The sequence below is a fragment of the Jaculus jaculus genome, chromosome 2, assembly GCF_020740685.1.
Source record: "Jaculus jaculus isolate mJacJac1 chromosome 2, mJacJac1.mat.Y.cur, whole genome shotgun sequence".
Taxonomy (NCBI): domain Eukaryota; kingdom Metazoa; phylum Chordata; class Mammalia; order Rodentia; family Dipodidae; genus Jaculus; species Jaculus jaculus.
In genome coordinates this window covers 25,633,128-25,639,875 of record NC_059103.1, presented here as the reverse complement: position 1 = coordinate 25,639,875, position 6,748 = coordinate 25,633,128, and the positions used below count along the sequence as shown (strand labels likewise).

General features: G+C 40.7%; 1 non-coding gene across 1 annotated transcript; it reads left to right on the top strand.

The window, feature by feature from the left end:
• The first annotated feature begins 3,200 nt into the window (after positions 1-3,200).
• On the top strand, positions 3,201-3,307 carry LOC123458932. The gene has a single exon (XR_006635866.1). It is a non-coding gene; the product is annotated as a U6 spliceosomal RNA (small nuclear RNA).
• The last annotated feature ends 3,441 nt before the right edge of the window (positions 3,308-6,748 follow it).

Sequence of the window (6,748 nt, the reverse complement as noted above, 5' to 3'; positions counted from 1 at the left end):
TTATTTTATATCCTAAAATCAAGCCAACTTTGAGGATTTTTCTTTTCCTCTTGTGAATGGGGTTGAGAATGCGCTGGTCCAAGTATTAGAAAGGAAGTTGTTTACTAGTAGGTACAAGAAAATGGGATATTCCTCACGCATTAGTGTTTGTGGGTAGCAGGGAAGCAAATTGGGATGGGGTGTTGCTTACCATAAGGTCTGCTGTATGCCGCAGCCCATCTTAGGTAATTTCCCTGAGGTTCATCTAAATATTCACCACCTGTCTGACTGTCCAGGGATGTTCAGTCTACCTGGAATTATAGAGTAAATAACTCAAGGGAAATTGTTCTATAATTTAAAGATTATAATTTTATTATTATTTCATTCACATACTGCTATTCTTTTAGAATTCTGTTCTGGCTATAATATTAGTGTGATAACAAGCACCAAGTTAGTACTAAGAAATCAATGACTGACTATTTAAAAAAAAATTTTTTTTTCTATTATTTTTATTTTAGAGAGACAGAGAGAGGAAGAGAGAGACAGAATTGGCAAGCCAGGATCTTACCCACTGCAACCAAATTCCAGACACTTGTGCCACCTAGTGGGTACATGCAACCTTTTAATTGCCTCACCTTTGTGGATCTCACTTACATGGGATCTAGAGAGTTGAACATGGGTCCTTAGGTTTTGCAGGCAAGTGCCTTAACCATGAAGCCATCTCTCCAGCCCTCAATGACTTTTTAAAATATGTTAATGTAAGGGTGCATACTCATATATATATAATAACATTTTAAGAATAAATGTATATTTCTGTTTTGAAATATACATTTCTTCTTAAAGTATCTTTATTTATTTATTTGAGTGAGCGAGAGAGAAAGCATGCAAAGAGAGAGAGAGAGAGGGTATAGGTGTGCAGGGCCTCCAGCCACTACAAACAAACCACTTGGTGCATCTGGATTTATGTGAGGTCTAAGGAATCAAACCCTGGCCACCAGGCTGTGAAAGCAAGTGCCTTTAACAGCTGAACCATTTCTCCAGCCCTAAATGTATATTTCTTATTTTCTTATTTATTTGAGAGAGAGAGACAGACAGAGAGAGTGGTGCACCAGAGCCTCTAGCCACTGTAAACCCATTCCAGAGGCATGCTCCACTTTATGCATCTGGGAAATTGACCCCTGGTCTTTAGGCTTTGCAGGCAAGTGCCTTAACCATTAAGCCATCTCTCCAGCCCTAAATGTATATTTCTTAATGAAAAGTTAGCAAATACCATAAAAGAAAAACATCCATAATCTAGAAGCAACTACTATTAGTATTTTAGGATATGATTTTTCAGTTATTTTTATTTTACATAGTTAAGATGAGATTCCCATAATATTGAATCGTGATAATGTTATACCTTGCCTTATAAAGTATGAATAATGTTCTATGACTATGCGTAACATTTTTAAAAGGTATTTGTGGTGGTTTGAATCAGATGTAACCCATAAATTCATGTGTTCTAAATTCCTTGTTCCCAGCTGGTGGCATTTTGGGAGGTGGAGTCTTGCTGGAGGTGATGTGTTGCTGGGGGTGGGCCTTGAGGTGTTATAGCTCAGTTTCCCCTTGTTATCTTGCACCTGATATCACAAGGAGTGATGTCCAACCTTAGCTGGTGCTATGCTTTTTCCTGCTATCATGAAGCTTCCCCTTGAGACCCTAAGCTTTTTCTCAGGCATTTTGTCCCACCAATAAGAAGGTAACTGCAACAATATTGGAATATATTAATGTCTCAAACTGTTCCCCAAAGAGGAATCCCTGTACCTTTAAACTTGCAGCCTAAACTTCTTACTGAGAAAGTCTTTATCATCAGTGAAGGAAAAAAAAAATCCATGGCATGTTTCCCCCCCCACACCCACATACATGCTTGGTTTTAGAGAAATCTATTTGATTCTTGCATTCATCAAAATGTCTCTATCGCTATCCCATGGTGGAGACATTTGATTCATCACGTGGATATCTAGAGGTCTATTCAAGCCTAGTTTTAAAAGTCAAAATTTGGGGCTGGAAAGATGGCTTAGTGGTTAAGGCACTTGCCTGCCAAGCCTAAGGACTCATGTTCTACTCTCTAGGTCCCATGTAAGCCAAAGGCACAAGGTGACACAAGTGTGCAAGATTGCACATGCACCCTAGGTGGTGCACATGTTTGGAGTTCAATTACAGTGGCTGGAGGCCAATTCTCTCTCTCTCTCTCTTTCTCTCTCACATAAAAGAAGGGCAGTTTGTTGGGCTTGCCTGAAAAAAATTAAGAAAAAAATAAGTCAAACACTGATTGCTTTGTAACACTCTGCTTAGGAGGTAGTGATGGATGACTGTCTGATATCAGCCCCTAGCCAAGCCAGTCGTACCTCTACCTCTAATCAGAGGTACTATCTCAGACAAATCTCTCTGCTGCCCTGGACTTCAATTTCTTCATCTACAAAATAGAAGCAAGGAATAGATTATCTCAGGAGCCTGTCACACTTATGATTAAAATCAGAGTCCAAATTAAAAGGAATAGTCACTGGTAATTTTCCTGTGAGCATCCAGGTATCTGAGCAAATAAGTTCACAGGATGGGAATCACTGGAGATACTTATGAAGTCTGACGAAAAGAACCCAGGTGATGCTGGGCCAAAGGGACTGTGTTCACCCTTCTTAATACCTACTGCCATCATTAAATTGCTTGACAGTGCAGGGACCACTTAGTTTCATGTTTAGCTTGGAACTCTATGGATTCCCAGCTATTTGAACCTATTTCAGGTTTCACTTCATCAACTGGGGCCATATTAGAGCGCAAGAATGCTCAATGTATGGGGCTGGAGAGATGGCGCAACAATCAAAGGAGCTTGTTTGCAAAGCCTCCCAACTCGAGTTTGAGTACTGAGTACCCAAATAAATCCAGAGGCCCAAAGTGGTGCATGTGCCTGGAGTTCCTTAAAAGTGGCAAGAAGGCTGGAGAGATGGCTTAGCGGTTAAGCGCTTGCCTGTGAAGCCTAAGGACCCCAGTTCGAGGCTCGGTTCCCCAGGTCCCACGTTAGCCAGATGCACAAGGGGCGCAGGCGTCTGGAGTTCAATTGCAGAGGCTGGAAGCCCTGGCGCGCCCATTCTCTCCCTCTCCCTCTAGCTGTCTTTCTCTCTGTGTCTGTCGCTCTCAAATAAATAAATAATGAACAAAAAAATATTTTTAAAAAGTGGCAAGAGGTGCTCACTTCGGCAGCACATATACTAAAATTGGAACAATACAGAGAAGATTAGCATGGCCCCTGCGCAAGGATGACATGCAAATTCGTGAAGCGTTTCATATTTTTGACCCATATACATCAATAAGGAGGGGCCAATGAGGATGTGGTAGGCCACGGATGAGCCTAATAATGGTGCCAAACTGCCTGTATTTGCTGAATAGAAAACTAATTTAAAAAATAAAATAAAATGAAATGAAATAAAATAAAAAGTGGCAAAAGGCCCTGGTGCGCTGTCTCTTCCTCCCTCCCTCCCTCCCTCCCCCTGTCCCTTAATGCAAATAAACTTTAAAATAAAAGAATGCCCATTGTCACTTCTGGATTTTCCACTGTCTGGAGACTAAGCAGGTCCCAGGAAGCCAGACACATAACAGCAACTCAGTTAGTCAGTGCTAATTTAGAACAAGAATGAATGGTTCACTCGCTAGTATACATTCATCCTTGTGTCCTTTCACAGTGAGTCTTGAAGTACTGGACAGAAAAAAAATATGTTCACAATTTTTTGAATGTAAAGTTTGATCTATTGCATGAGTGAATTCCATTGAAATATCACATGTACTTTATCTGAAATTTATTATGATGATGTTGAGCCAAATAGACAAGATATTATGTCCAGAGGTTGAGTGTGGAATTCACTGTAGCCTTGATTTTCCACTTATTGTTTTCTTGGTCGTCATTGCAGTGTCATGAGACTACAAAATCAGCATGGTGGTATCTCAAAAAGTGAGACCTCCTATATGACCCAGTTATACTAGGCATACATCCTAAGGACTCCACCCTCTACTTTAGAGATACTTTCACATCCATATTTACTGGGGCTCTATATATAATAGCTAAGAATTGGGGTCAGTCAAAATGCCTATCAACAGGTAAATAAGTAAGGAAAATGTGGTACATGCACACAAATACGCAATGGAATTCTATTCAGCAGTATGGAAAATAAAAGTATGAAATTTGCAGGAAAAAGAATGGATATGGAAAGAATCATATTAAATGAAGTGACTCTAAGTCAGAAAGATCAAAACCACATGTTCTCTCTCATAGGCAAGCCTTAGCCTTTTGCCTCTAACATATAATCCCATCTATCTATCTATCTATCTATCTATCTATCTATCTATCTACCTACCTACCTACCTACCTGTCTGTATCCTATAAAGATAGAACCAAAACCAAAATAAACACAAAGAACTGATCTGGAAGAGGGGGAGGGAGGGGCAAAAGGAACACATGTGACATGTCAACAGAAGGTGGGAAGGGGATTGGGGGGAATGGGATTGTGATGAGGAAGTAGATGGGAATCAGCAAAAACAAAGTGTATTTGAAAATTCCAAAATGAAAGATACCAAATATTGGTATGGCCAACTAAAAAGACAAAAGTAAATAAAAATACAAAGGAAGTCAGGAAGTTAAGTGCACACCAAGGATGGAATCAAATCATACCAAAAAAATGGAACTCGCATTTGCATGATTTTCATTGTGTCAGACACTGTAGGTATATCAATGTGCCATTAAAACACCTCATGACCATGCAGTGAGGTGAGCTCTTCACTTATGTACTTCTCTGCTTGGGAAGTGTTTGAATCTATCTGAGGTCACACATAATTGAGGTTTAAACTCAGGTTAATAAAATTTTGAAGCTCATACTATCTTCATTTTCTTTTAAAATTTTTTTAAATCTTATTTTTATTTAATTATTTAAAGAGAGGGAGAATATGCATGTCCAGGCCTCCAGCCCCTACAAACAAAACTCCAGATGCATGCATGACTTTGTGCATTAGGCTTTGTGTGGGTGGATACTGGCAAGTCAAATCTAGGTCCTTAGGCTCTGCAAGCAACCTGCTAAGCCATCTCTCCAGCCCCTATTTTCATTTTCTGAAAGAAAAAAGCCACATTAGACAAAAGGGAATCCTTATCAGTGGAATTTATTAGAGGAATGGAAGAAATCTAAGACGTGACAGACCATAAATAAAAGACATCCAAGATGAGGAAACACCAAAGACAAATCAGACACAGAGTTCTCACCACATATTTGCCCACCCAGCAATGGGAGCTTTTGATGAATGGTCAAAGTACATTACTCTTGTTTTCTTTTGTGGTGGTGGTGGTGGTGTGTGTGTGTGTGTGCACAGGCATGCAGGGTATGTGCATATGTGCACAGATGCATATGGAAGCTTAAAGGAGAACGTCAGGTGTTCTATGCTATACCATGTTTCCTTGAGATGAGGTCTCTTACTGAACATGGAGCTTTTTCAGTCAGACTGGCTGATCAGTGAGCCCCAGTGGTTCTCCTGTGTCTGCTCCCCACAAGACTAGAGTTCTAGGCATGTACGATCATGCTCAGCTTTTACTATAGGTTCTAGGGATCAAACTCAGGTTGTGTCAGGTTCTCTCAGGGTCTCAGGCTTACCTTCCAAGCTATCTAATCCAATCATTATTCACTCTATTTCCTAACTTTGATTTAAATACATACATACATATATATACATACATACATATATATATTTAAGTTTGCAAGGGGAGAGGTAGAATGGATGTGCCAGGGTCTCTTGCCTCTGAAATCAAACTCCAGACACATGTGCCACATTGTGCATCTGGCTCTACATGGGGTGCTGGGGAATGAAGCCCAGGCCATCAGGCTTTGCAAGCAAGTGTCTTAAGTGCTGAGCCATCTCTCAAACTCCAGCCTTATTTCTGATTTGTTGGGATGTCCTGGGAATAGAAACAGCAGCACCAGTCAAGAGCGTCAGAAGATTCTAGCACCTGCAGACCCATGTGCTGCCTTGTCTTCTTGGGCAAGCCAATTAGCTTCTGAGTATTTACCTTTCTACTTCTAAAAGATCCAATGCTGACAGTGTTTTCCACAAGGAGAGAACCCACGTGTTGCAGTCAGGTTTGCATTGCTGCCAGAAATCACGCAACCAAGAGCAGCTTGTGGGAAAAAAGGATTTATTTTGGCTTATAGGCTCGAGGGGAAGCTCCATGATAGCAGGGGAAAATGATGGCATGAGCACAGGGTGGACATCACCCCCTGGCCAACATATGGTAGACAATAGTGACAGGAGAATGTGCCAAACATCGACATCGGGAAACTGGCTATAATACCCATAAGCCCGCCCCAAGCAATACTCTGCCTCCAGGAGACATTAATCCCCAAATCTCCATCAGCTGGGAACCTAGCATTCAGGACACCTAAGTTTATGTGGGACACCTGTATCAAACCACTACACCAAGTAAAATACATATCTATATTTTAATTACATGGCAAGAAAAATACCCCACAATAACAACTTCAACCACTGAGGACATCTTTTGTTCTGAGTCTAAAAGTGTGAGGGAAGGAAGGTCTGTGGCTGTGGAAAGTACTTGGGAGATCATTTGGATTTGAGTTCAGCCTGGGTGCTGCAGTGACTGTAGTGATTTTGAAAATACTTGATTAATATCCTTCCTAGTCAGCAAGGACATAAATCTTCCTGTGAGTCTAGACTGCATTTAACACCTCCACAGTAAAAA